At 52.3% G+C, this 25,431-nt stretch overlaps 1 protein-coding gene across 1 annotated transcript in view; it reads left to right on the top strand.

The window, feature by feature from the left end:
* Positions 1-350: 350 nt before the first annotated feature.
* Positions 351-25,431, top strand: part of OBSCN (obscurin, cytoskeletal calmodulin and titin-interacting RhoGEF) — a 155,949-nt gene continuing 130,868 nt past the window's right edge. Inside the window, exon 1 of the mRNA XM_072131628.1 lies at positions 351-588. The gene's annotated coding sequence lies outside the window, so the exon portion shown is untranslated. The remainder of the gene's footprint in view (positions 589-25,431) is intronic.

Below are 25,431 nucleotides of genomic sequence, written 5' to 3'. Positions count from 1 at the left end.
ATAGTAGTTATATTCCTGTACATAGGGGGCAGTATTATAGTAGTTATATTCCTGTACATAGGGGCAGTATTATAGTAGTTATATTCCTGTACATAGGGGGCAGTATTATAGTAGTTATAGTCTTCCATGTGTCTCTCAGTAGGATGTGACACTGTGTGTAGATGCAGCTCTGGCAGGGTGTGGAGCACATTCTTGCCCGGGCACCTGTCTTCTCCATGTTGCTGTATAAATACCCCCCTGCCCCCTCTGGCATCGTCCACCACATGAAAGGCAATGTGCAGAGTAAGCGACACCCGGGCTATTTTGGATGCTGGGGACTCCGGGTCCCTCCTCCCTCCTCCGGCCGCTTCTCCTTCATGTGACTTTCCTTTCTCTGGGGCTGCAGGACACGGAGCGGAGTCTCAGGGAGAGGGGATCAGTCTGAACTGCCAAAAAAATTAACAAAAAGAAAAACTTCTGTCCCAAACTGGATTTATCTGAGGAGATCACAGGACACGATCCGGGATCTATCACTGACATCAGGGACCCCATGAAAGTTTGGGGGTCTCCACAGCCGCAGGACTGAAGATCTGAGGACCCGGAGAAAAGGTGAGACCATTCTTCTAATGTGTGATGATAATATAATGAGGAGATGATGTGCTGTGTATGATGAGGTTCTGCAGCAGCTGAGGGGCCCGGGGGTGACACCCACAGTAGACGCAGCACCACAGGATGTGCACAGAGCCGAGCAATTATTATCTTCTTATGTTGTTCCTTAGGAGGAGGCATCGATACAGTGACTGGCACAGGGCAGAGGTGTAGGTGTAGTGACTGGCACAGGGCAGAGGTGTGGGTGTAGTGACGGGCACAAAGCAGAGGTGTAGGTGTAGTGACTGGCACAAGGCAGAGGTGTAGGTGTAGTGACTGGCACAGGGCAGAGGTGTTTGTGTAGTGACTGGTACAGGGCAGAGGTGTGGGTGTAGTGACTGGTACAGGACAGAGGTGTAGGTGTAGTGACTGGCACAGGGCAGAGATGTGGGTGTAGTGACTGGCACAGGGCAGAGGTGTAGGTGTAGTGACTGGCACAGGGCAGAGGTGTAGGTGTAGTGACTGGCACAAGGCAGAGGTGTAGGTGTAGTGACTGGCACAGGGCAGAGGTGTGGGTGTAGTGACTGGCACAGGGCAGAGGTGTAGGTGTAGTGACTGGTACAGGGCAGAGGTGTGGTTGTAGTGACTGGTACAGGGCAGAGGTGTGGGTGTAGTGACTTGCACAGGGCAGAGGTGTAGGTGTAGTGACTGGCACAGGGCAGAGGTGTGGGTGTAGTGACTGGCACAGGGCAGAGGTGTAGGTGTAGTAACTGGCACTGGGCAGAGGTGTAGGTGTAGTGACTGGTACAGGACAGAGGTGTAGGTGTAGTGACTGGCACAGGGCAGAGATGTGGGTGTAGTGACTGGCACAGGGCAGAGGTGTAGGTGTAGTGACTGGTACAGGGCAGAGGTGTAGGTGTAGTGACTGGCACAAGGCAGAGGTGTAGGTGTAGTGACTGGCACAGGGCAGAGGTGTGTGGGTGTAGTAACTGGCACAGGGCAGAGGTGTGGGTGTAGTGACTGGCACAGGGCAGAGGTGTAGGTGTAGTGACTGGCACAGGGCAGAGGTGTGGGTGTAGTGACTTGCACAGGGCAGAGGTGTGGGTGTAGTGACTGGCACAGGGCAGAGGTGTGGGTGTAGTGACTGGTACAGGGCAGAGGTGTGGGTGTAGTGACTGGTACAGGGCAGAGGTGTAGGTGTAGTGACTGGCACAGGGCAGAGGTGTGGGTGTAGTGACTGGCACAGGGCAGAGGTGTAGGTGTAGTAACTGGCACAGGGCAGAGGTGTGGGTGTAGTGACTGGCACAGGGCAGAGGTGTAGGTGTAGTAACTGGCACTGGGCAGAGGTGTAGGTGTAGTGACTGGTACAGGACAGAGGTGTAGGTGTAGTGACTGGCACAGGGCAGAGATGTGGGTGTAGTGACTGGCACAGGGCAGAGGTGTGGTTGTAGTGAGTGTCACAGGGCAGAGGTGTGGGTGTAGTGACTTGCACAGGGCAGAGGTGTGGGTGTAGTGACTGCTACAGGGCAGAGGTGTAGGTGTAGTGACTGGCACAGGGCAGAGGTGTGGGTGTAGTGACTGGTACAGGACAGAGGTGTAGGTGTAGTGAGTGTCACAGGGCAGAAGTGTGGGTGTAGTGACTTGCACAGGGCAGAGGTGTGGGTGTAGTGACTGGTACAGGACAGAGGTGTAGGTGTAGTGACTGGTACAGGACAGAGGTGTGGGTGTAGTGACTGGTACAGGGCAGAGGTGTGGGTGTAGTGACTGGTACAGGGCAGAGGTGTGGGTGTAGTGACTTGCACAGGGCAGAGGTGTTTGTGTAGTGACTGGTACAGGGCAGAGGTGTGGGTGTAGTGACTGGTACAGGGCAGAGGTGTGGGTGTAGTGACTGGCACAGGGCAGAGGTGTGGGTGTAGTGACTGGTACAGGGCAGAGGTGTAGGTGTAGTGACTGGCACAGGGCAGAGGTGTGGGTGTAGTGACTGGCACAGGGCAGAGGTGTGGGTGTAGTGACTGGTACAGGGCAGAGGTGTGGGTGTAGTGACTGGTACAGGGCAGAGGTGTAGGTGTAGTGACTGGCACAGGGCAGAGGTGTGGGTGTAGTGACTGGCACAGGGCAGAGGTGTGGGTGTAGTGACTTGCACAGGGCAGAGGTGTGGGTGTAGTGACTGGTACAGGACAGAGGTGTAGGTGTAGTGACTGGTACAGGACAGAGGTGTGGGTGTAGTGACTGGTACAGGGCAGAGGTGTGGGTGTAGTGACTGGTACAGGGCAGAGGTGTGGGTGTAGTGACTTGCACAGGGCAGAGGTGTGGGTGTAGTGACTGGTACAGGGCAGAGGTGTGGGTGTAGTGACTGGTACAGGGCAGAGGTGTAGTGACTGGCACAGGGCAGAGGTGTGGGTGTAGTGACTGGTACAGGACAGAGGTGTAGGTGTAGTGACTGGCACAGGGCAGAGGTGTGTGGGTGTAGTGACTGGCACAGGGCAGAGGAGTGGGTGTAGTGACTGGCACAGGGCAGAGGTGTAGGTGTAGTGACTGGTACAGGGCAGAGGTGTGGGTGTAGTGACTGGTACAGGGCAGAGGTGTAGGTGTAGTGACTGGCACAGGGCAGAGGTGTGGGTGTAGTGACTGGCACAGGGCAGAGGTGTGGGTGTAGTGACTTGCACAGGGCAGAGGTGTGGGTGTAGTGACTGGTACAGGACAGAGGTGTAGGTGTAGTGACTGGTACAGGACAGAGGTGTGGGTGTAGTGACTGGTACAGGGCAGAGGTGTGGGTGTAGTGACTGGTACAGGGCAGAGGTGTGGGTGTAGTGACTTGCACAGGGCAGAGGTGTGGGTGTAGTGACTGGTACAGGGCAGAGGTGTGGGTGTAGTGACTGGTACAGGGCAGAGGTGTAGTGACTGGCACAGGGCAGAGGTGTGGGTGTAGTGACTGGTACAGGACAGAGGTGTAGGTGTAGTGACTGGCACAGTGCAGAGGTGTGTGGGTGTAGTGACTGGCACAGGGCAGAGGAGTGGGTGTAGTGACTGGCACAGGGCAGAGGTGTAGGTGTGGTGACTGGCACACGGCAGAGGTGTAGGTGTAGTGACTGGCACAGGGAAGAGGTGTAGGTGTAGTGACTGACACAGGGCAGAGGTGTAGGTGCAGTGATGGGCACAGGGCAGAGGTGTAGGTGTAGTGACGGGTACAGGGCAGAGGTGTAGGTGTAATGACTGGCACAGGGCAGAGGTGTGGGTGTAGTGACTTGCACAGGGCAGAGGTGTAGGTGTAGTGACTGGCACAGGGCAGAGGTGTAGGTGTAGTGAGTGTCACAGGGCAGAGGTGTAGGTGTAGTGACTGGCACAGGGCAGAGGTGTAGGTGTAGTGAGTGTCACAGGGAAGAGGTGTAGGTGTAGTGACTGGCACAGGGCAGAGGTGTAGGTGTAGTGATGGGCACAGGGCAGAGGTGTAGGTGTAGTGACGGGAACAGGGCAGAGGTGTAGGTGTAATGACTGGCACAGGGCAGAGGTGTGGGTGTAGTGACTTGCACAGGGCAGAGGTGTAGGTGTAGTGACTGGCACAGGGCAGAGGTGTAGGTGTAGTGAGTGTCACAGGGCAGAGGTGTGGGTGTAGTGACTGGCACAGGGCAGAGGTGTAGGTGTAGCAGCCAGTTTTTATCAGATTTCTGGCTTGTTTCTTTTAAACAATAACTTTTATAAAACTTTACCGGGCTCCCTGCCTAATCGCCCCCTGGGCGTGGTCATTGTTTCTCAAAGTAAGGGCCCCCTCCACAAACAGCTCGTCCTCCTCGATTTTGAATTACGCCTTCCTGCATACTCTTGCAGACCTGTTCATTCAATTAGTTGAGCACAGTTTTGCGGCAGCTACGCAACTCCTACAGGTTTCTTTTAAGGTTGTAAAATGATGGGAACAACAATGGCTGGGATTGGGACAGAAATAATAAAAACCGATCATTAGATGATGTCACAGAGGGTCCTGGCTGTTCAGACCCAATTATTTCGATGCAGAATTAAAAAATTTTTCAATTGAAGTTCCATCAATCCAAAACACAAAAATTGGAAAGGGACGTTCCAGAAATGTGGACAATCAGACACTGGCAAAACCAAGTTGTGTGGGATCCAGGCTTTGTTTATCTTAATAAATGTTAGGATGTCCACGTTGGATCCTCTTGTCATTGATGACACCGCTGGGCACAGGGCAGCACCTGCAAGGCATAGGGGCAAATAGTACACGGAGGACCCAACCTTCAGCACCAGGAGACGTGTGGACAGAGAATCCTCCACCACGTGAGTCACATTCTGCCTCCTGGTACTGAGTGCCCCGTCCGATGGCGGTGGAGGTTGAGCGGAAGTCTACATGGTGATCCACATTGTGGCCGTGCTCGCTCTCCTTCTTGAGGTGGTGCTGGCGTTCCTGCTTTGTTGGCGACATCCTTGTCCTCCTCCTCCTCCTCGTGTGTTAAGGCCGGTAGGACCTGCACCAAAGTGCTTGTACTCCCTCATTCTAGTCTCACATTGTAGTATTGGAATGTAAGAGGCCACGCTATCCTTGTAGCATGCATCAGGCAGGATTGCCGCCCAGTATTTGGCACTGTATCTGGACAACTCAGGTGTTAGTGCACCGACACTGGAGCATATAGTGGCTGCCCAGAGGAAAGGACAAGCTGTACTCGGTGGGAGGTATCTCCCCCGCCGCATCTCCGCAGCCACACTCCAGTGACACCCGCAAGGTGCTCTAGTAACACCGTGAGGTGCTCTGGGTGTCACCCAGCTCCTCCTCCTGGTCCAAAACTGTTCCCTAGTTATAGAGTGCAGTAGCAGGCCACCGGTCTGGGAACCCCCCTGACAGCCTCACTGGTTTCCTCCTCTTCTGGGGGTTGGGATCGATCGGATGTGAATTGTGATAAGGCTTGTCCTGTCTCGTAGTGGCCATGAGAGGCAGTTATGTAACTTTTTGGGTAGACATGCGATCCTATGTGTTGTCTCTCTTCTTCCGATAATGCTGTAGGACATTTGGCACGTTGCAGGGTGGAATCCATATATGTCTAATGTGATGGTGGGAGACGTCTCTCCTGATGATGATAGAGAAGCCGGAACAATGTCAGTAAGGAGATGTCAGTAAGGAGATGTCAGTAAGGAGATGTCAGTAAGGAGATGTAGGATTGTGTTTCTAGTCGTCACGGTCTTAATATACGACTTCCACTCCTGACTGTAACTTTAACTGTAGATGACTCCAGGTCTGTGGCATGAAATACTGATGGCACAGCCGCGGGGTTACAGGGAGCCTCTTAGGATGATTAGGAACACTGAACAACTTATTTACACATGGTTTAGGGTCCCTAATCGCCCTGACAGATTCCCTTTAAAGTTACACAATCCCCCAGATTTTCAGTATTTACTATTACACCCTGCCAGAGGCAGTCATACTGACGACAGATAATACAGATAATACATGATCAAACGATTACATGCTCAAGATCTCACGTGAGACCAATTAATTGTGAAAATAGTTACATTAATTTTTGAAAATAAATAAAATTAAAGCTGAAAAAATAATAGAAACTATAAATAAAACAACTAATTTGGTATTACCACATCCAGTACAACTTATCCAATGTGTGTCACTGCAAAATAGTGCACTACAAAAACTCCACGCAAAAAAGGGGGATTCCTCTGAACTAGATCACATAGTAACTTTCAGTGTGTTTTCTATAGATGCCAATTCTTTAGATCAGTGGTGGCGAACCTATGGCACGGGTGCCAGAGGCGGCACTCCAAGCTCTTTCTGTGGGCACCTCGGCCGTTGCCCCAGGAATGTGTAGACAGGGCCTAATTATCTTTGGAGGACCTCCTGCTGGCCCCATGATTGTGTACAGAGGGACACTGGAAAGAAGCTACAATGATGCAAATTTTCCTTCCTTTCTACTGTGTTGGTGTCCTCATGAGGCCAATATGATTGAACGTTGTTGAAGAACAGGGAACAATAAGATACTGCTTTCATTTTTGGTTGGCACCTCGCAATAAATTAAGGGGATTTGGGTCTGTAGTTTGGGCACTCGGCCGCTAGGTTCGCCATCACTGCTTTAGATCATTATGATGGGGGGGAAAACTGTGACTGTAACTGTTCATGAAGGTAAGAAAGTCTAGAAAAGTTTTAGATGTTCCTCCCCAAATCCAGAACACTGTAACATGTCCCTGGAGAGTTGAGTCACTATAAATTTCTTCTTTTCTAAAAGTTTGCTCTGTAGCTATTTGCATATGGTGGGGTCATATCGGAGCCCATTGCGGTCCCTCAGGACTGGACATTAAAGTCTTCCCCACAGATGAAATAGTTGTAAACTCTAGATTGAAGATAAGTGGTCATGTATCTTCTCGATGCGCTGTATACGTGCCCCTTGTCCTCTGTTATTCCTCTGGGTAACACTGTGATCTCTTTGTTATGTAGATTTAGCTCTCGTGGTCATTGATGGGCTTTTTCTGTGTATGTTGTCTTTTTTATTGGATTTGTTTTAATTGATGTAATGAAGTGTCATTTTCTGCATTCTATATTTTGGTTTGTCTCCTCTTTTTGTGGTGCTCTGTACAGATGTAAGGAGGATGGCCCATGGGGTAATGATACAGGGAGCGTGCACTGGTCTGATGGGGGGAAGAGCTTGTCGCATTGTACTAATGGAGTGAGCATTGTTTCTATAAAAATAGATAAGGATGACAGGATGGATTTTGAAGAGCAGGGATGCAAAACCTGTGACCTGGTGCCCTGCGCCATGAGGACTGATATCCAGTTACTGCTTTCATTGGTGATGCGGGGTAAATGGGGATCTGTATGGGCCCCTCCTGCTGCTTTCTAGCATTGTCCTGCTCCAGGCATCACTTAGCCAAGGCTCCTGATGCCGGTTGTACAGGGCCGGGAGGTGGCCGGAGGATCAGTGGGACATCAGTCGTGGTGCCCAGAATAAGGAAGGTGTTTCTGTTTTTGTCTACTCTAAGGTCTGTATTATTAATACGTGACTGCACTGTTTGTAGTTCCGGGTGGTATTTTATGATACATTGTGGTACTTGATATTTTTGGAGTCCTATTTGTAGTTTCTAGGATGGTTTTAATGCTGCCCTGTAGTATTTATAGCTTCTGTGGGGGCATTCTGTGCTGTACCTGCAGTTTCTGTTGTTGACCTTTTATGGGGATGATTGTGCTGTATTTAGTGCTGCCTTGTTGTTCTTGTAGATTTTGTGGTGGTATTTAGTGCTACACTATGGTTTTTGTAGTTTTTGGGGTGGAACTTAGTGCTGCCTTGTTGTTCTCGTAGATTTTGTGGTGGTATTTAGTGCTACACTATGGTTTTTGTAGTTTTTGGGGTGGAACTTAGTGCTGCCTTGTAGTTGTTGTAGGTTCTGGGGTAGTATTTAGTGCTGCACTGTGGTTTTTGTAGTTTCTTGGGTATTATTTAGTGATGCTCTGTGAAACTTGTAGGCTCTGGGGTGGTATTTTGCTCCCTGCTTTCGTATTTAGGATATAGGGGACGCGGTCTATCCCGGACAGAGGAGCCCCACTACCCCCTTCAATTTGGTACGAGCTGGCACTCACTCTCCAATATTTACTTAACACAATTACCCCCTTTTTAGGTGTTGGTTGTAACTGTCCACATATATGATTCACGGAGATATCCTGTGTCTAGCACATACCTTCTGTCCAGCTCTATCTGATCATATAGTGTATACTATCCATCCTCCATACTGTCCGGGTTGGTCCGCTTTTGTATCTGTGCCACTCGGTTTTTATTGTTTGTTATATTTCTTATCCACATGATAGTGTCAGCGCTTTGTATATGTATATGTTTATTATTAATAAAGATTCAATTCTATCAATTAGTTCTTGTCCATTTTCCCCTGCAAGCAAGGGGCACTCTTGTTGTCAATTCAGTTATTCCGGACTAAACACACTAGGTGCGCGACCATAGTGGGCCACTAAATAAAGGACCACACTAGGTCATTACTCACACAGAGAGATTGTTGCAATCCGGCCATATAGCACCCATTTTCTGTATCCAACTTGTTTACTAAAAAAATAACAGGAGCTCATTTGGCTGTAGTATCTATAACAGGTTAGAATAGCTGCATGTGGTGATGCTCTCAGCTGGGTATGTTGTGCTGAGTGCAAGATAACTGGAACTCCATGTATAACAGTATTGGATAGTGTCATGGGTGCTCCCGCCACCCATATCACCGGTTGCAGGATCACCCATGCCGCAACGTGCACATTGGCTCGGTGCACGCACTGTTCACCTGTCCCCCCACTCCTGATTCTTGTCCACGGGCGTGTGCGCGGGCGTCTTCATCTCCTAGGGTAAGGTGTCCTGTGGTACTTGTAGATTATATGGTTTCTATGGTAATATTTAGTGCTGTCCTGTGGTACTTGTAGTTTATATGGTGTCTGTGGTAATATTTAGTGCTGTCCTGTGGTACTTGTAGTTTATATGGTTTCTATGGTAATATTTAGTGCTGTCCTGTGGTACTTGTAGATTATATGGTGTCTATGGTAATATTTAGTGCTGTCCTGTGGTACTTGTAGATTATATGGTGTCTATGGTAATATTTAGTGCTGTCCTGTGGTACTTGTAGATTATATGGTGTCTGTGGTAATATTTAGTGCTGTCCTGTGGTACTTGTAGATTATATGGTTTCTATGGTAATATTTAGTGCCGTCCTGTGGTACTTGTAGATTATATGGTTTCTATGGTAATATTTAGTGCTGTCCTGTGGTACTTGTAGATTATATGGTGTCTATGGTAATATTTAGTGCTGTCCTGTGGTACTTGTAGATTATATGGTGTCTGTGGTAATATTTAGTGCTGTCCTGTGGTACTTGTAGATTATATGGTGTCTGTGGTAATATTTAGTGCTGTCCTGTGGTACTTGTAGATTATATGGTGTCTGTGGTAATATTTAGTGCTGTCCTGTGGTACTTGTAGATTATATGGTGTCTGTGGTAATATTTAGTGCCGTCCTGTGGTACTTGTAGATTATATGGTTTCTATGGTAATATTTAGTGCTGTCCTGTGGTACTTGTAGATTATATGGTGTCTATGGTAATATTTAGTGCTGTCCTGTGGTACTTGTAGATTATATGGTGTCTGTGGTAATATTTAGTGCCGTCCTGTGGTACTTGTAGATTATATGGTGTCTGTGGTAATATTTAGTGCTGTCCTGTGGTACTTGTAGATTATATGGTTTCTATGGTAATATTTAGTGCTGTCCTGTGGTACTTGTAGATTATATGGTGTCTGTGGTAATATTTAGTGCTGTCCTGTGGTACTTGTAGATTATATGGTTTCTATGGTAATATTTAGTGCTGTCCTGTGGTACTTGTAGATTATATGGTGTCTGTGGTAATATTTAGTGCTGTCCTGTGGTACTTGTAGATTATATGGTGTCTGTGGTAATATTTAGTGCTGTCCTGTGGTACTTGTAGATTATATGGTGTCTGTGGTAATATTTAGTGCTGTCCTGTGGTACTTGTAGATTATATGGTGTCTGTGGTAATATTTAGTGCTGTCCTGTGGTACTTGTAGATTATATGGTGTCTGTGGTAATATTTAGTGCTGTCCTGTGGTACTTGTAGATTATATGGTGTCTATGGTAATATTTAGTGCTGTCCTGTGGTACTTGTAGATTATATGGTTTCTATGGTAATATTTAGTGCTGTCCTGTGGTACTTGTAGTTTATATGGTGTCTGTGGTAATATTTAGTGCTGTCCTGTGGTACTTGTAGATTATATGGTTTCTGTGGTAATATTTAGTGCCGTCCTGTGATACTTGTAGTTTATATGGTTTCTATGGTAATATTTAGTGCTGTCCTGTGGTACTTGTAGATTATATGGTGTCTATGGTAATATTTAGTGCTGTCCTGTGGTACTTGTAGATTATATGGTGTCTGTGGTAATATTTAGTGCCGTCCTGTGGTACTTGTAGATTATATGGTTTCTATGGTAATATTTAGTGCTGTCCTGTGGTACTTGTAGATTATATGGTGTCTATGGTAATATTTAGTGCTGTCCTGTGGTACTTGTAGATTATATGGTGTCTATGGTAATATTTAGTGCTGTCCTGTGGTACTTGTAGATTATATGGTGTCTATGGTAATATTTAGTGCTGTCCTGTGGTACTTGTAGATTATATGGTTTCTATGGTAATATTTAGTGCTGTCCTGTGGTACTTGTAGATTATATGGTGTTTGTGGTAATATTTAGTGCTGTCCTGTGGTACTTGTAGATTATATGGTGTCTGTGGTAATATTTAGTGCCGTCCTGTGGTACTTGTAGATTATATGGTGTCTGTGGTAATATTTAGTGCTGTCCTGTGGTACTTGTAGATTATATGGTGTCTGTGGTAATATTTAGTGCTGTCCTGTGGTACTTGTAGATTATATGGTGTCTGTGGTAATATTTAGTGCTGTCCTGTGGTACTTGTAGATTATATGGTGTCTATGGTAATATTTAGTGCTGTCCTGTGGTACTTGTAGATTATATGGTGTCTGTGGTAATATTTAGTGCTGTCCTGTGGTACTTGTAGATTATATGGTGTCTGTGGTAATATTTAGTGCCGTCCTGTGGTACTTGTAGATTATATGTTTTCTGTGGTAATATTTAGTGCTGTCCTGTGGTACTTGTAGATTATATGGTTTCTATGGTAATATTTAGTGCCGTCCTGTGGTACTTGTAGATTATATGGTTTCTGTGGTAATATTTAGTGCTGTCCTGTGGTACTTGTAGTTTATGGGTTGGTATTTAGTACTGCACTGTAGTACTCGTGGTTTCTTGCATGGTGTCCAGTGTTATCTTGTGGTACTTATAGTTTCTATAGTGGTATTTCATTCAGCAATGGGCTCTGTGTGCTCTTTATAGTGATTTCAGTGCTGTGCTGTGGTAATGTCCCCCCCGGTGTGGTATTTTTCTGCACTATTTTTGTTGTTTCTGGAATGCTATTATGTCTGCCCCAAGGTACTTGTAGTTTCTAGGGTGTCTCCTTGTCTGTTTATGGTGTCTCTGGTTTCTACAGTTGTATTTGGTCCTTCCACCTGGTACCTGTAGTTTGTCACCAGTTATACAGTTCTATGTTGTTGTTATTCAGTTCTGTACGTTTAGTTTTTGTGCTGTTATTTGGTTCTGCCCTGTGATACTAGTAGATGGTAGAGGGGTATTTAGTGCTGTACTGTAGTATTTCTAGTTTTTGAGGTGGTACTTTGTGCGTAGTAGTAGTGACATAGTTCCCAACCATCCCAATTTTGCCGGGAAAGTCCCGTTTTCTTACCTCTGCCCCGCGTCACGGGCAGCTATGATATTGTCACGGATTCTCCCCCCAGGTCCCGCTGTGTCCCGGCGCTGTGTCCGCAGAGTAAATACTTTGAAAGTCTGAACTCACAGTACAGAATGGCTTCTACAGACATCGGGAGGGAATCCTTTTCAGAGAAGTGTCGGCTTAGCGGAGAGCAGGGACCACGTCATCAGGTCAGATCAGCATCTGTCCATATATGGTCAGTGCATCTCCTAGGGTTCCCCAGAGCAGACATCGGGAGGGAATCCTTTTCAGAGAAGTGTCGGCTTAGCGGAGAGAGCAGGGACCACGTCATCAGGTCAGATCAGCATCTGTCCATATATGGTCACTGCATCTCCTAGGGTTCCCCAGAGCAGACATCGGGCAGGGAATCCTTTTCAGAGAAGTGTCAGCTTAGCGGAGAGAGCAGGGACCACGTCATCAGCTTCAGATCAGCATCTGTCCATATATGGTCACTGCATCTCCTAGGCTTCCCCAGAGCAGACATCGGGCAGGGAATCCTTTTCAGAGAAGTGTCGGCTTAGCAGAGAGCAGGGACCACGTCATCAGGTTCAGATCTCTATCCATATATGGTCACTGCATCTCCTAGGCTTCCCCAGAGCAGACATCGGGAGGGAATCCTTTTCAGAGAAGTGTCGGCTTAGCTGAGAGCAGGGACCACGTCATCAGGTCAGATCAGCATCTGTCCATATATGGTCACTGCATCTCCTAGGGTTCCCCAGAGCAGACATCGGGCAGGGAATCCTTTTCAGAGAAGTGTCGGCTTAGCTGAGAGCAGGGACCACGTCATCAGGTCAGATCAGCATCTGTCCATATATGGTCACTGCATCTCCTAGGGTTCCCCAGAGCAGACATCGGGCAGGGAATCCTTTTCAGAGAAGTGTCGGGCTTAGCGGAGAGCAGGGACCACGTCATCAGGTCAGATCAGCATCTGTCCATATATGGTCACTGCATCTCCTAGGGTTCCCCAGAGCAGACATCGGGAGGGAATCCTTTTCAGAGAAGTGTCGGCTTAGCGGAGAGAGCAGGGACCACGTCATCAGGTCAGATCAGCATCTATCCATATATGGTCACTGCATCTCCTAGGGTTCCCCAGAGCAGACATCGGGAGGGAATCCTTTTCAGAGAAGTGTCGGCTTAGCGGAGAGCAGGGACCACGTCATCAGGTCTGATCAGCATCTGTCCATATTTGGTCTCCAGGGCTTCCCCAGACACAAGCTCTTTATATAATTAAATTACATAAAGTTTTGCCCAGGCTGAGATTCGAACCTGGGACCCTCTGCACCATAGATGGAAGCTTAACTAACTGAGATATAAGCCCAGTGATACAGAGCTGAGGATTTCTGGTAACTAAGAAGTGTTATCTGCCAGTGTTACATTGTGATACAGACTAATGCACTGATATATAGAGAGGGATCTTCTCAGAGATTATTGTAATTATTCAGACTATTATTATTGTTATTATACATTTTATTATTTTTATTATTATGGAGATGATTATTAATAATAGTAAAAATAATAATAATAATAATCTCCATAATAATAATAATAGTCTCAATAATTACAATAATCTCTGAGAAGATCCCTCTCTATATACCAAGGCAGTAAATCTGTGTCACAGTGTAACAGTAGTCATAGTTCTTAGTTACCAAAATTCTCCACCTTGTTAATCACAGAGGTTATAGCTCAGTGGGTTGGGGCACTGTGTCATTATTATACATGGACACTGTAGGTTCTAGGTTCAAATCCCATTGAGGATAATAATTATTTTTTTTCATTGAGATGATTTTTATTATTATAATATGGCAAAAATTTGGGGCGTGGCCAGGGAGTGATTGGGGGTGTGGCTTAGGGGGATCGCCGCGGCACGCTTTCCCTTTGACAAATGTTGGGAGGTATGGTAGTGAGATCTGCACTGTGGTAGGTGTAATGCATGTCGTGTACTTTGTGTGTAGTAGTAGTGAGATCTGCACTGTGGTACGTGTAGTGCATGTCGTGTATTTTGTGTTGCTCTGTAATATCTGTAGCTTTTGGATGGTGTATTTGTACTTTTTATAGTGATATTTAGTGCCTCTTTAGGTGCAGGTACTTGGTGCTACCCTGGAGTGTTATGCTGTGAGCTACTTGCAGAATTTGCAGTTTCTGGGGTGGTATTTTGTGCTTCTTGTTGGGGTTCGGAGTTTCTGGTTTGGTATTTACTGCCCTACTGTGATACTTGTAGTTTCTAGGGTGGTGTTTATTGCTCCGCTTTGGTAGTTTTTGCGGTGGTATTTTGGGCTTAGTTGCAGTACTTGTAGTTCCTGTGGATGTTTCCATGGTAGGCACGGTGGAGGTATCAGTGTGGTGACTGGTAGGCACGGTGGAGGTATCAGTGCAGTGACTGGTAGGCACGGTGGAGGTATCAGTGCGGTGACTGGTAGGCACGGTGGAGGTATCAGTGCAGTGACTGGTAGGCACGGTGGAGGTATCAGTGCAGTGACTGGTAGGCATGGTGGAGGTATCAGTGCAGTGACTGGTAGGCACGGTGGAAGTATCAGTGCAGTGACTGGTAGGCACGGTGGAGGTATCAGTGCAGTGACTGGTAGGCACGGTGGAGGTATCAGTGCGGTGACTGGTAGGCACGGTGGAGGTGTCAGTGCAGTGACTGGTAGGCACGGTGGAGGTATCAGTGCGGTGACTGGTAGGCACGGTGGAGGTATCAGTGTGGTGACTGGTAGGCACGGTGGAGGTATCAGTGTGGTGACTGGTAAGCACGGTGGAGGTATCAGTGCAGTGACTGGTAGGCATGGTGGAGGTATCAGTGCAGTGACTGGTAGGCACGGTGGAGGTATCAGTGTGGTGACTGGTAGGCACGGTGGAGGTATCAGGGCGGTGACTGGTAGGCACGGTGGAGGTATCAGTGTGGTGACTGGTAGGCACGGTGGAGTAGTCAGTGCGGTGACTGGTAGGCACGGTGGAGGTGTCAGTGCGGTGACTGGTAGGCACGTTGGAGGTATCAGTGCGGTGACTGGTAGGCACGTTGGAGGTATCAGTGCGGTGACTGGTAGGCACGGTGGAGGTATCAGGGCGGTGACTGGTAGGCACGGTGGAGGTATCAGTGCGGTGACTGGTAGGCACGTTGGAGGTATCAGGGCGGTGACTGGTAGGCACGGTGGAGGTATCAGGGCAGTGAATGGTAGGCACGGCGGAGGTATCAGTGCAGTGACTGGTAGGCACGGCGGAGGTATCAGTGCAGTGACTGGTAGGCACGGTGGAGGTATCAGGGCGGTGACTGGTAGGCACGGTGGAGGTATCAGTGCAGTGACTGGTAGGCACGGTGGAGGTATCAGGGCAGTGACTGGTAGGCACGGTGGAGGTATCAGTGCAGTGACTGGTAGGCACGGTGGAGGTATCAGTGCAGTGACTGGTAGGCACGGTGGAGGTGTCAGGGCAGTGACTGGTAGGCACGGTGGAGGTATCAGTGCAGTGACTGGTAGGCACGGTGGAGGTATCAGGGCAGTGACTGGTAGGCACGGTGGAGGTATCAGTGTGGTGATAGAAACCAGTTGTGGAGGTATTAGGGCAGTGACTGGCAGAGGGTGGGCGCTGTAGTGCAGCGCTTGGCGCATGGTACATGCATTGGTGTAGTAGATGGCTCCGGCATTGGTGAATGGCACTGAGTAAATGTTTTGGGGCAGTTTCTGCGTGGAGGGGTCAGTGTAGTGACTGGCACCAGATGTATCAGGCAGTGTAGCTGCGCCAGGCTGTGCCACGCTGATATATTTATGGGTAAATTGGAGAAGAATAAAAGAAGATCAGTAATAACAGCCGTTGGTCATGAGAAGTCTTGGCTTATTCTGGGCCAAGAGAGTTTGTTTGCAATGACCGGGGACCCATGAAAGCTCGGCATAGAGCCACAACAAATTATGATGAGTCTGGGCCCCCGGTGAGGCTATATGAGGAGTCTGGGCCCCCGGGGAGGCTATATGATGAGTCTGGGGCCCCGGGGAGGCTATATGATGAGTCTGGGGCCCCGGGGAGGCTATATGATGAGTCTGGGGCCCCGGGGAGGCTATATGATGAGTCTAGGCCCCCGGGGAGGCTATATGATGAGTCTGGGCCCTCGGGGAGGCTATATGAGGAGTCTGGGCCCCCGGGGAGGCTATATGAGGAGTCTGGGCCCCCGGGGAGGCTATATGATGAGCTTGGGGCCCCCGGGGAGGCTATATGATGAGCATGGGGCCCCCGGGGAGGCTATATGATGAGCTTGGGGCCCCCGGGGAGGCTATATGATGAGCTTGGGGCCCCCGGGGAGGCTATATGATGAGCTTGGGGCCCCCGGGGAGGCTATATGATGAGTCTGGGGCCCCGGGGAGGCTATATGATGAGTCTGGGGCCCCGGGGAGGCTATATGATGAGTCTGGGGCCCCCGGGGAGGCGATATGACGAGTTTGGGCATCCTGGGAGGCTATATGGTGAGTCTGGGGCCCCGGGGAGGCTATATGATGAGTCTGGGGCCCCGGGGAGGCTATATGATGAGTCTGGGGCCCCGGGGAGGCTATATGATGAGTCTGGGGCCCCCGGGGAGGCTATATGATGAGTCTGGGGCCCCCGGGGAGGCGCTATGATGAGTCTGGGGCCCCCGGGGAGGCGATATGACGAGTTTGGGCCCCCGGGGAGGCTATATGATGAGTCTGGGGCCTTGGGGAGGCTATATGATGAGTTTGGGCCCCCGGGGAGGCTATATGAGGAGTCTGGGCCCCCGGGGAGGCTATATGATGAGCTTGGGGCCCCCGGGGAGGCTATATGATGAGTCTGGGCCCCCGGGGAGGCTATATGATGAGCTTGGGGCCCCCGGGGAGGCTATATGATGAGCTTGGGGCCCCCGGGGAGGCTATATGATGAGCTTGGGGCCCCCGGGGAGGCTATATGATGAGTCTGGGGCCCCGGGGAGGCTATATGATGAGTCTGGGGCCCCGGGGAGGCTATATGATGAGTCTGGGGCCCCCGGGGAGGCGATATGACGAGTTTGGGCATCCTGGGAGGCTATATGGTGAGTCTGGGGCCCCGGGGAGGCTATATGATGAGTCTGGGGCCCCGGGGAGGCTATATGATGAGTCTGGGGCCCCGGGGAGGCTATATGATGAGTCTGGGGCCCCCGGGGAGGCTATATGATGAGTCTGGGGCCCCCGGGGAGGCGCTATGATGAGTCTGGGGCCCCCGGGGAGGCGATATGACGAGTTTGGGCCCCCGGGGAGGCTATATGATGAGTCTGGGGCCCCGGGGAGGCTATATGATGAGTTTGGGCCCCCAAATAGGCTATATGATGAGTTTGGGCCCCCGAAAAGGCTATATGATGAGTTTGGGGCCCCGGGGGAGGCTATATGAGGAGTCTGGGGGACCGGGGAGGCTATATGATGTGATTGGGCCCCTGGACGCTATGTGATGAGCTTGGGCCCCCAGGGGAGGCTATATGATGAGTTTGGGCCCCCGGGGAGGCTATATGATGAGTCTGGGGCCCCAGGGAGGCTATATGATGAGTCTGGGGCCCCGGGGAGGCTATATGATGAGTCTGGGCCCCCGGGGAGGCTATATGATGAGTCTGGGCCCCCGGGGAGGCTATATGAGGAGTCTGGGCCCCCGGGGAGGCTATATGAGGAGTCTGGGCCCCCGGGGAGGCTATATGATGAGCTTGGGGCCCCCGGGGAGGCTATATGATGAGCTTGGGGCCCCCGGGGAGGCTATATGATGAGCTTGGGGCCCCCGGGGAGGCTATATGATGAGCTTGGGTCCCCCGGGGAGGCTATTTGATGAGTCTGGGGCCCCGGGGAGGCTATATGATGAGTCTGGGGCCCCGGGGAGGCTATATGATGAGTCTGGGGCCCCCGGGGAGGCGATATGACGAGTTTGGGCATCCTGGGAGGCTATATGATGAGTCTGGGCCCCCGGGGAGGCTATATGATGAGTCTGGGGCCCCGGGGAGGCTATATGATGAGTCTGGGGCCCCGGGGAGGCTATATGATGAGTCTGGGACCCCGGGGAGGCTATATGATGAGTCTGGGCCCCCGGGGAGGCTATATGATGAGTCTGGGGCCCGGGGAGGCTATATGATGAGTCTGGGGCCCCGGGGAGGCTATATGATGAGTCTGGGGCCCCGGGGAGGCTATATGATGAGTCTGGGCCCCCGGGGAGGCTATATGAGGAGTCTGGGCCCCCGGGGAGGCTATATGAGGAGTCTGGGCCCCCGGGGAGGCTATATGATGAGCTTGGGGCCCCCGGGGAGGCTATATGATGAGCTTGGGGCCCCCGGGGAGGCTATATGATGAGCTTGGGGCCCCCGGGGAGGCTATATGATGAGCTTGGGGCCCCCGGGGAGGCTATATGATGAGCTTGGGGCCCCCGGGGAGGCTATATGATGAGTCTGGGGCCCCGGGGAGGCTATATGATGAGTCTGGGGCCCCGGGGAGGCTATATGATGAGTCTGGGGCCCCCGGGGAGGCGATATGACGAGTTTGGGCATCCTGGGAGGCTATATGATGAGTCTGGGCCCCCGGGGAGGCTATATGATGAGTCTGGGGCCCCGGGGAGGCTATATGATGAGTCTGGGGCCCCGGGGAGGCTATATGATGAGTCTGGGACCCCGGGGAGGCTATATAATGAGTCTGGGCCCCCGGGGAGGCTATATGATGAGTCTGGGGCCCCGGGGAGGCTATATGATGAGTCTGGGGCCCCGGGGAGGCTATATGATGAGTCTGGGCCCCCGGGGAGGCTATATGAGGAGTCTGGGCCCCCGGGGAGGCTATATGAGGAGTCTGGGCCCCCGGGGAGGCTATATGATGAGCTTGGGGCTCCCGGGGAGGCTATATGATGAGCTTGGGGCCCCCGGGGAGGCTATATGATGAGCTTGGGGCCCCCGGGGAGGCTATATGATGAGTCTGGGCCCCCGGGGAGGCTATATGAGGAGTCTGGGCCCCCGGGGAGGCTATATGATGAGTCTGGGGCCCCGGGGAGGCTATATGATGAGTCTGGGGCCCCGGGGAGGCTATATGATGAGTCTGGGGCCCCCCGGGAGGCGATATGACGAGTTTGGGCATCCTGGGAGGCTATATGATGAGTCTGGGCCCCCGGGGAGGCTATATGATGAGTCTGGGGCCCCGGGGAGGCTATATGATGAGTCTGGGGCCCCGGGGAGGCTATATGATGAGTCTGGGGCCCCCGGGGAGGCTATATGATGAGTCTGGGGCCCCCGGGGAGGCTATATGATGAGTCTGGGGCCCCCGGGGAGGCTATATGATGAGTCTGGGGCCCCCGGGGAGGCTATATGATGAGTCTGGGGCCCCCGGGGAGGCGCTATGATGAGTCTGGGGCCCCCGGGGAGGCGATATGATGAGTTTGGGCCCCCGAATAGGCTATATGATGAGTTTGGGCCCCCGAAAAGGCTATATGATGAGTTTGGGGCCCCGGGGGAGGCTATATGAGGAGTCTGGGGGACCGGGGAAGCTATATGATGTGATTGGGCCCCTGGACGCTATGTGATGAGCTTGGGGCCCCCGGGGAGGCTATATGATGAGTCTGGGGCCCCGGGGAGGCTATATGATGAGTCTGGGCCCCCGGGGAGGCTATATGATGAGTCTGGGCCCCTGGGGAGGCTATATGAGGAGTCTGGGCCCCCGGGGAGGCTATATGAGGAGTCTGGGCCCCCGGGGAGGCTATATGATGAGCTTGGGGCCCCCGGGGAGGCTATATGATGAGCTTGGGGCCCCCGGGGAGGCTATATGATGAGCTTGGGGCCCCCGGGGAGGCTATATGATGAGTCTGGGGCCCCGGGGAGGCTATATGATGAGTCTGGGGCCCCGGGGAGGCTATATGATGAGTCTGGGGCCCCCGGGGAGGCGATATGACGAGTTTGGGCATCCTGGGAGGCTATATGATGAGTCTGGGCCCCCGGGGAGGCTATATGATGAGTCTGGGGCCCCGGGGAGGCTATATGATGAGTCTGGGGCCCCGGGGAGGCTATATGATGAGTCTGGGGCCCCCGGGGAGGCTATATGATGAGTCTGGGGCCCCTGGGGAGGCGCTATGATGAGTCTGGGCCCCCGGGGAGGCGATATGACGAGTTTGGGCCCCCTGGGAGGCTATATGATGAGTCTGGGGCCCCGGGGAGGCTATATGATGAGTTTGGGCCCCCGAATAGGCTATATGATGAGTTTGGGCCCCCGAAAAGGCTATATGATGAGTTTGGGGCCCCGGGGGAGGCTATATGAGGAGTCTGGGGGACCGGGGAGGCTATATGATGTGAGTGGGCCCCTGGACGCTATGTGATGAGCTTGGGCCCCCGGGGAGGCTATATGATGAGTTTGGGCCCCCGGGGAGGCTATATGATGAGTTTGGGGCCCCCGGGGAGGCTATATGATGAGTCTTGGGCCCCGGGGAGGCTATATGATGAGTCTGGGGCCCCCGGGGAGGCTATATGATGAGTCTGGGGCCCCCGGGGAGGCGATATGACGAGTTTGGGCCCCCTGGGAGGCTATATGATGAGTCTGGGGCCCCGGGAAGGCTATATGATGAGTTTGGGCCCCCGAAAAGGCTATATGATGAGTCTGGGCCCCCGAAAAGGCTATATGATGAGTTTGGGGCCCCGGGGGAGGCTATATGATGAGTCTGGGGCCCCGGGGAGGCTATATGATGAGTCTGGGGCCCCGGGGAGGCTATATGATGAGTCTGGGGACCTGGGGAGGCTATATGATGAGTCTGGGGCCCCGGGGAGGCTATATGATGAGTCTGGGGCCCCGGGGAGGCTATATGATGAGTCTGGGGCCCCCGGGGAGGCTATATGATGAGTCTGGGGCCCCCGGGGAGGCTATATGATGAGTCTGGGGCCCCCGGGGAGGCGCTATGATGAGTCTGGGGCCCCCGCGGAGGCGATATGACGAGTTTGGGCCGCCTGGGAGGCTAAATGATGAGTCTGGGGCCCCGGGGAGGCTATATGATGAGTTTGGGCCCCCGAATAGGCTATATGATGAGTTTGGGCCCCCGAAAAGGCTATATGATGAGTTTGGGGCCCCGGGGGAGGCTATATGAGGAGTCTGGGGGACCGGGGAAGCTATATGATGTGATTGGGCCCCTGGACGCTATGTGATGAGCTTGGGGCCCCCGGGGAGGCTATATGATGAGTCTGGGGCCCCGGGGAGGCTATATGATGAGTCTGGGCCCCCGGGGAGGCTATATGATGAGTCTGGGCCCCTGGGGAGGCTATATGAGGAGTCTGGGCCCCCGGGGAGGCTATATGAGGAGTCTGGGCCCCCGGGGAGGCTATATGATGAGCTTGGGGCCCCCGGGGAGGCTATATGATGAGCTTGGGGCCCCCGGGGAGGCTATATGATGAGCTTGGGGCCCCCGGGGAGGCTATATGATGAGCTTGGGGCCCCCGGGGAGGCTATATGATGAGTCTGGGGCCCCGGGGAGGCTATATGATGAGTCTGGGGCCCCGGGGAGGCTATATGATGAGTCTGGGGCCCCCGGGGAGGCGATATGACGAGTTTGGGCATCCTGGGAGGCTATATGATGAGTCTGGGCCCCCGGGGAGGCTATATGATGAGTCTGGGGCCCCGGAAAGGCTATATGATGAGTCTGGGGCCCCGGGGAGGCTATATGATGAGTCTGGGGCCCCCGGGGAGGCTATATGATGAGTCTGGGGCCCCTGGGGAGGCGCTATGATGAGTCTGGGCCCCCGGGGAGGCGATATGACGAGTTTGGGCCCCCGGGGAGGCTATATGATGAGTCTGGGCCCCCGGGGAGGCTATATGATGAGTCTGGGGCCCCCGGGGAGGCTATATGATGAGTCTGGGGCCCCCTGGGAGGCTATATGATGAGTCTGGGGCCCCCGGGGAGGCTATATGATGAGTCTGGGCCCCCGGGGAGGCTATATGATGTGATTGGGCCCCTGGACGCTATGTGATGAGCTTGGGCCCCCGGGGAGGCTATATGATGAGTTTGGGCCCCCGGGGAGGCTATATGATGAGTCTGGGCCCCCGGGGAGGCTATATGATGAGTCTGGGGCCCCCGGGGAGGCTATATGATGAGTTTGGGCCCCCGGGGAGGCTATATGATGAGTTTGGGCCCCCAGGGAGGCTATATGATGAGTTTGGGCCCCCAGGGAGGCTATATGATGTGATTGGGCCCCTGGACGCTATGTGATGAGCTTGGGCCCCCGGGGAGGCTATATGATGAGTTTTGGCCCCCGGGGAGGCTATATGATGAGTTTGGGGCCCCCGGGGAGGCTATATGATGGGTCTGGGGCCCCGGGGAGGCTATATGATGAGTCTGGGGCCCCCGGGGAGGCTATATGATGAGTTTGGGCGCCCGGGGGAGGCGATGTGATGAGTTTGGGCCCCCGGGGGAGGCTATATGATGAGTCTGGGGCCCCCGGGGAGGCTATATGATGAGTGTGGGGCCCCCGGGGAGGCTATATGATGAGTCTGGGCCCCCGGGGAGGCTATATGATGAGTCTGGGCCCCTGGGGAGGCTATATGATGAGTCTGGGCCCCGGGGAGGCTATATGATGAGTCTGGGGCCCCCGGGGAGGCTATATGATGAGTCTGGGGCCCCCGGGGAGGCTATATGATGAGTCTGGGGCCCCCGGGGAGGTTATATGATGAGTCTGGGGCCCCCGGGGAGGCTATATGATGAGTCTGGGGCCCCCGGGGAGGCTATATGAGGAGTCTGGGGCCCCCGGGGAGGCTATATGATGAGTCTGGGGCCCCCGGGGAGGCTATATGATGAGTGTGGGGCCCCCGGGGAGGCTATATGAGGAGTCTGGGGCCCCCGGGGAGGCTATATGATGAGTCTGGGGCCCCCGGGGAGGCTATATGATGAGTCTGGGGCCCCCGGGGAGGCTATATGATGAGTCTGGGGCCCCCGGGGAGGCTATATGATGAGTCTGGGGCCCCCGGGGAGGCTATATGATGAGTCTGGGGCCCCCGGGGAGGCTATATGAGGAGTCTGGGGCCCCCGGGGAGGCTATATGATGAGTCTGGGGCCCCCGGGGAGGCTATATGATGAGTGTGGGGCCCCCGGGGAGGCTATATGAGGAGTCTGGGGCCCCCGGGGAGGCTATATGATGAGTCTGGGGCCCCCGGGGAGGCTATATGATGAGTCTGGGGCCCCCGGGGAGGCTATATGATGAGTCTGGGGCCCCCGGGGAGGCTATATGATGAGTCTGGGGCCCCCGGGGAGGCTATATGAGGAGTCTGGGGCCCCCGGGGAGGCTATATGATGAGTCTGGGGCCCCCGGGGAGGCTATATGATGAGTCTGGGGCCCCCGGGGAGGCTATATGCTGACTCTCTCTGCTGTAGGTGACCCGATCTGTGTGACTTCTACAAATGGTGATGGTCGGGGCGACAGCTGAGACTATTTTGGATAGTGACGTCCCCGGTGACAACTGATAAATCTGTCACTGCTGATAATAACCAGCCCCCGGGGCTCAGCACTGGAATGTGAGCACAACTCCCTGCTGTGCATCCAGAGCCTCCTGGTTCATGAACACATCCAGAGCCGCAGGGACAGAGCAGCTGGAGATGTGATGATTGCTGCTCCCAGACATTACACACTGATCATTGGGGTTAATATCACTTATATATTATTAATGTAATATTTCTGATATGTTAGGGGTTAATCTTTCTTTCCTTTTTTCTAGTGCTTAATATTTTTTTATCTTTGGCAAATAGTGGGTTAATATCCTGGGCCTCCAGCATGTAAAGGGTAAAATATTTATGGTCTTCAGCATGTAGAGGTGATGAGGATGATGGTGGTGGTAGTGATGAGGATGATGGTGGTAGTGATGAGGATGATGATGGTGGTAGTGATGAGGATGATGATGGTGGTAGTGATGAGGATGATGATGGTGGTAGCGATGAGGATGATGATGGTGGTAGTGATGAGGATGATGATGGTGGTAGTGATGAGGATGATGATGGTGGTAGTGATGAGGATGATGGTGGTAGCGATGAGGATGATGGTGGTAGTGATGATGATGGTGGTAGTGATGAGGATGATGATGGTGGTAGTGATGAGGATGATGGTGGTAGTGATGAGGATGATGGTGGTAGTGATGAGGATGATGGTGGTAGCGATGAGGATGATGGTGGTAGCGATGAGGATGATGGTGGTAATGATGATGATGGTGGTAGTGATGAGGATGATGATGGTGGTAGTGATGAGGATGATGGTGATAGTGAAGAGGATGATGGTGGTAGTGAAGAGGATGATGGTGGTAGTGAAGAGGATGATGGTGGTAGCGATGAGGATGATGGGGGTGGTAGTGAGGAGGATGATGGTGGTAGTGAGGAGGATGATGGTGGTAGTGAGGAGGATGATGGTGGTAGGGATGAGGATGATGGTGGTGGTAGTGAGGAGGATGATGATGGTGGTAGTAGTGAGGAGGATGATGATGGTGGTAGTGATGAGGATGATGATGGTGGTAGTGATGAGGATGATGATGGTGGTAGTGATGAGGATGATGATGGTGGTAGTGATGAGGATGATGATGGTGGTAGGGATGAGGATGACGGTGGTAGTAGTGATAAGGATGATGATGGTGGTAGTGAGGATGATGATGATAATGGTGGTAGTGATGATGGTGGTCGTGATGAGGATGACGGTGGTGGTAGTGATGAGGATGATGATGATGGTGGTAGTGATGAGGATGATGATGGTGGTAGTGAGGATGATGATGATGGTGGTAGTGAGGATGATGATGATAATGGTGGTAGTGATGATGGTGGTCGTGATGAGGATGACGGTGGTGGTAGTGATGAGGATGATGATGATGGTGGTAGTGATGAGGATGATGATGGTGGTAGTGAGGATGATGGTGGTCGTCATGAGGATGATGGTGGTCGTCATGAGGATGATGGTGGTCGTCATGAGGATGATGGTGGTCGTCATGAGGATGATGGTGGTGATGACGATGACGACATTATGTGGGGGCAGCAGGTAACAAGCTCCTCCCTCTTGGGGCAGCAGGTAACAAGCTCCTCCCTCTGGGGGCAGCAGGTAACAAGCTCCTCCCTCTGGGGGCAGCAGGTAACAAGCTCCTCCCTCTGGGGGCTGGCAGAGGAGAGTGTGTCAGAAACAAAGCCCATGAGCCTGGAGCAGTGATCAGCTGGGCCGGCAATGTGATCTCAGAACAGAGACTATGGGGGTAAGTTATCTCATGTAACGATAGCATGGGGATGGGACCGGCCCTCTCCCCCGCTGGCTGCACCCCTATCACGACCCCCTGACATGGGACAGCGGGACATGGGAAAATAATCACAAGCGCTAGTGATGTGCAGCTTTTGCAACAATTTCAGGGCTTTTACGCCACAAAAGTGCTGATATATAAACCCCCCCAGAACTCCAGAAACAGGTCTAGACAGGTCTGAGCTGCCAACCAATCACAGCCTGCAAAGCCTCAGGAAGGCTACAAAAGTTACTTATAACATAAATACAATATTAACTCTTTCCTAACAAAATAAGAAAAAAACAGAATAAAATACTTGTACACACAGGAGGTG

This window comes from Engystomops pustulosus, unplaced genomic scaffold (assembly GCF_040894005.1).
Source record: "Engystomops pustulosus unplaced genomic scaffold, aEngPut4.maternal MAT_SCAFFOLD_109, whole genome shotgun sequence".
Classification (NCBI taxonomy): Eukaryota; Metazoa; Chordata; class Amphibia; order Anura; family Leptodactylidae; genus Engystomops; species Engystomops pustulosus.
The sequence above is the reverse complement of the archived record's forward strand: the minus strand, read 5'-3'. Positions and strand labels throughout refer to the sequence as shown.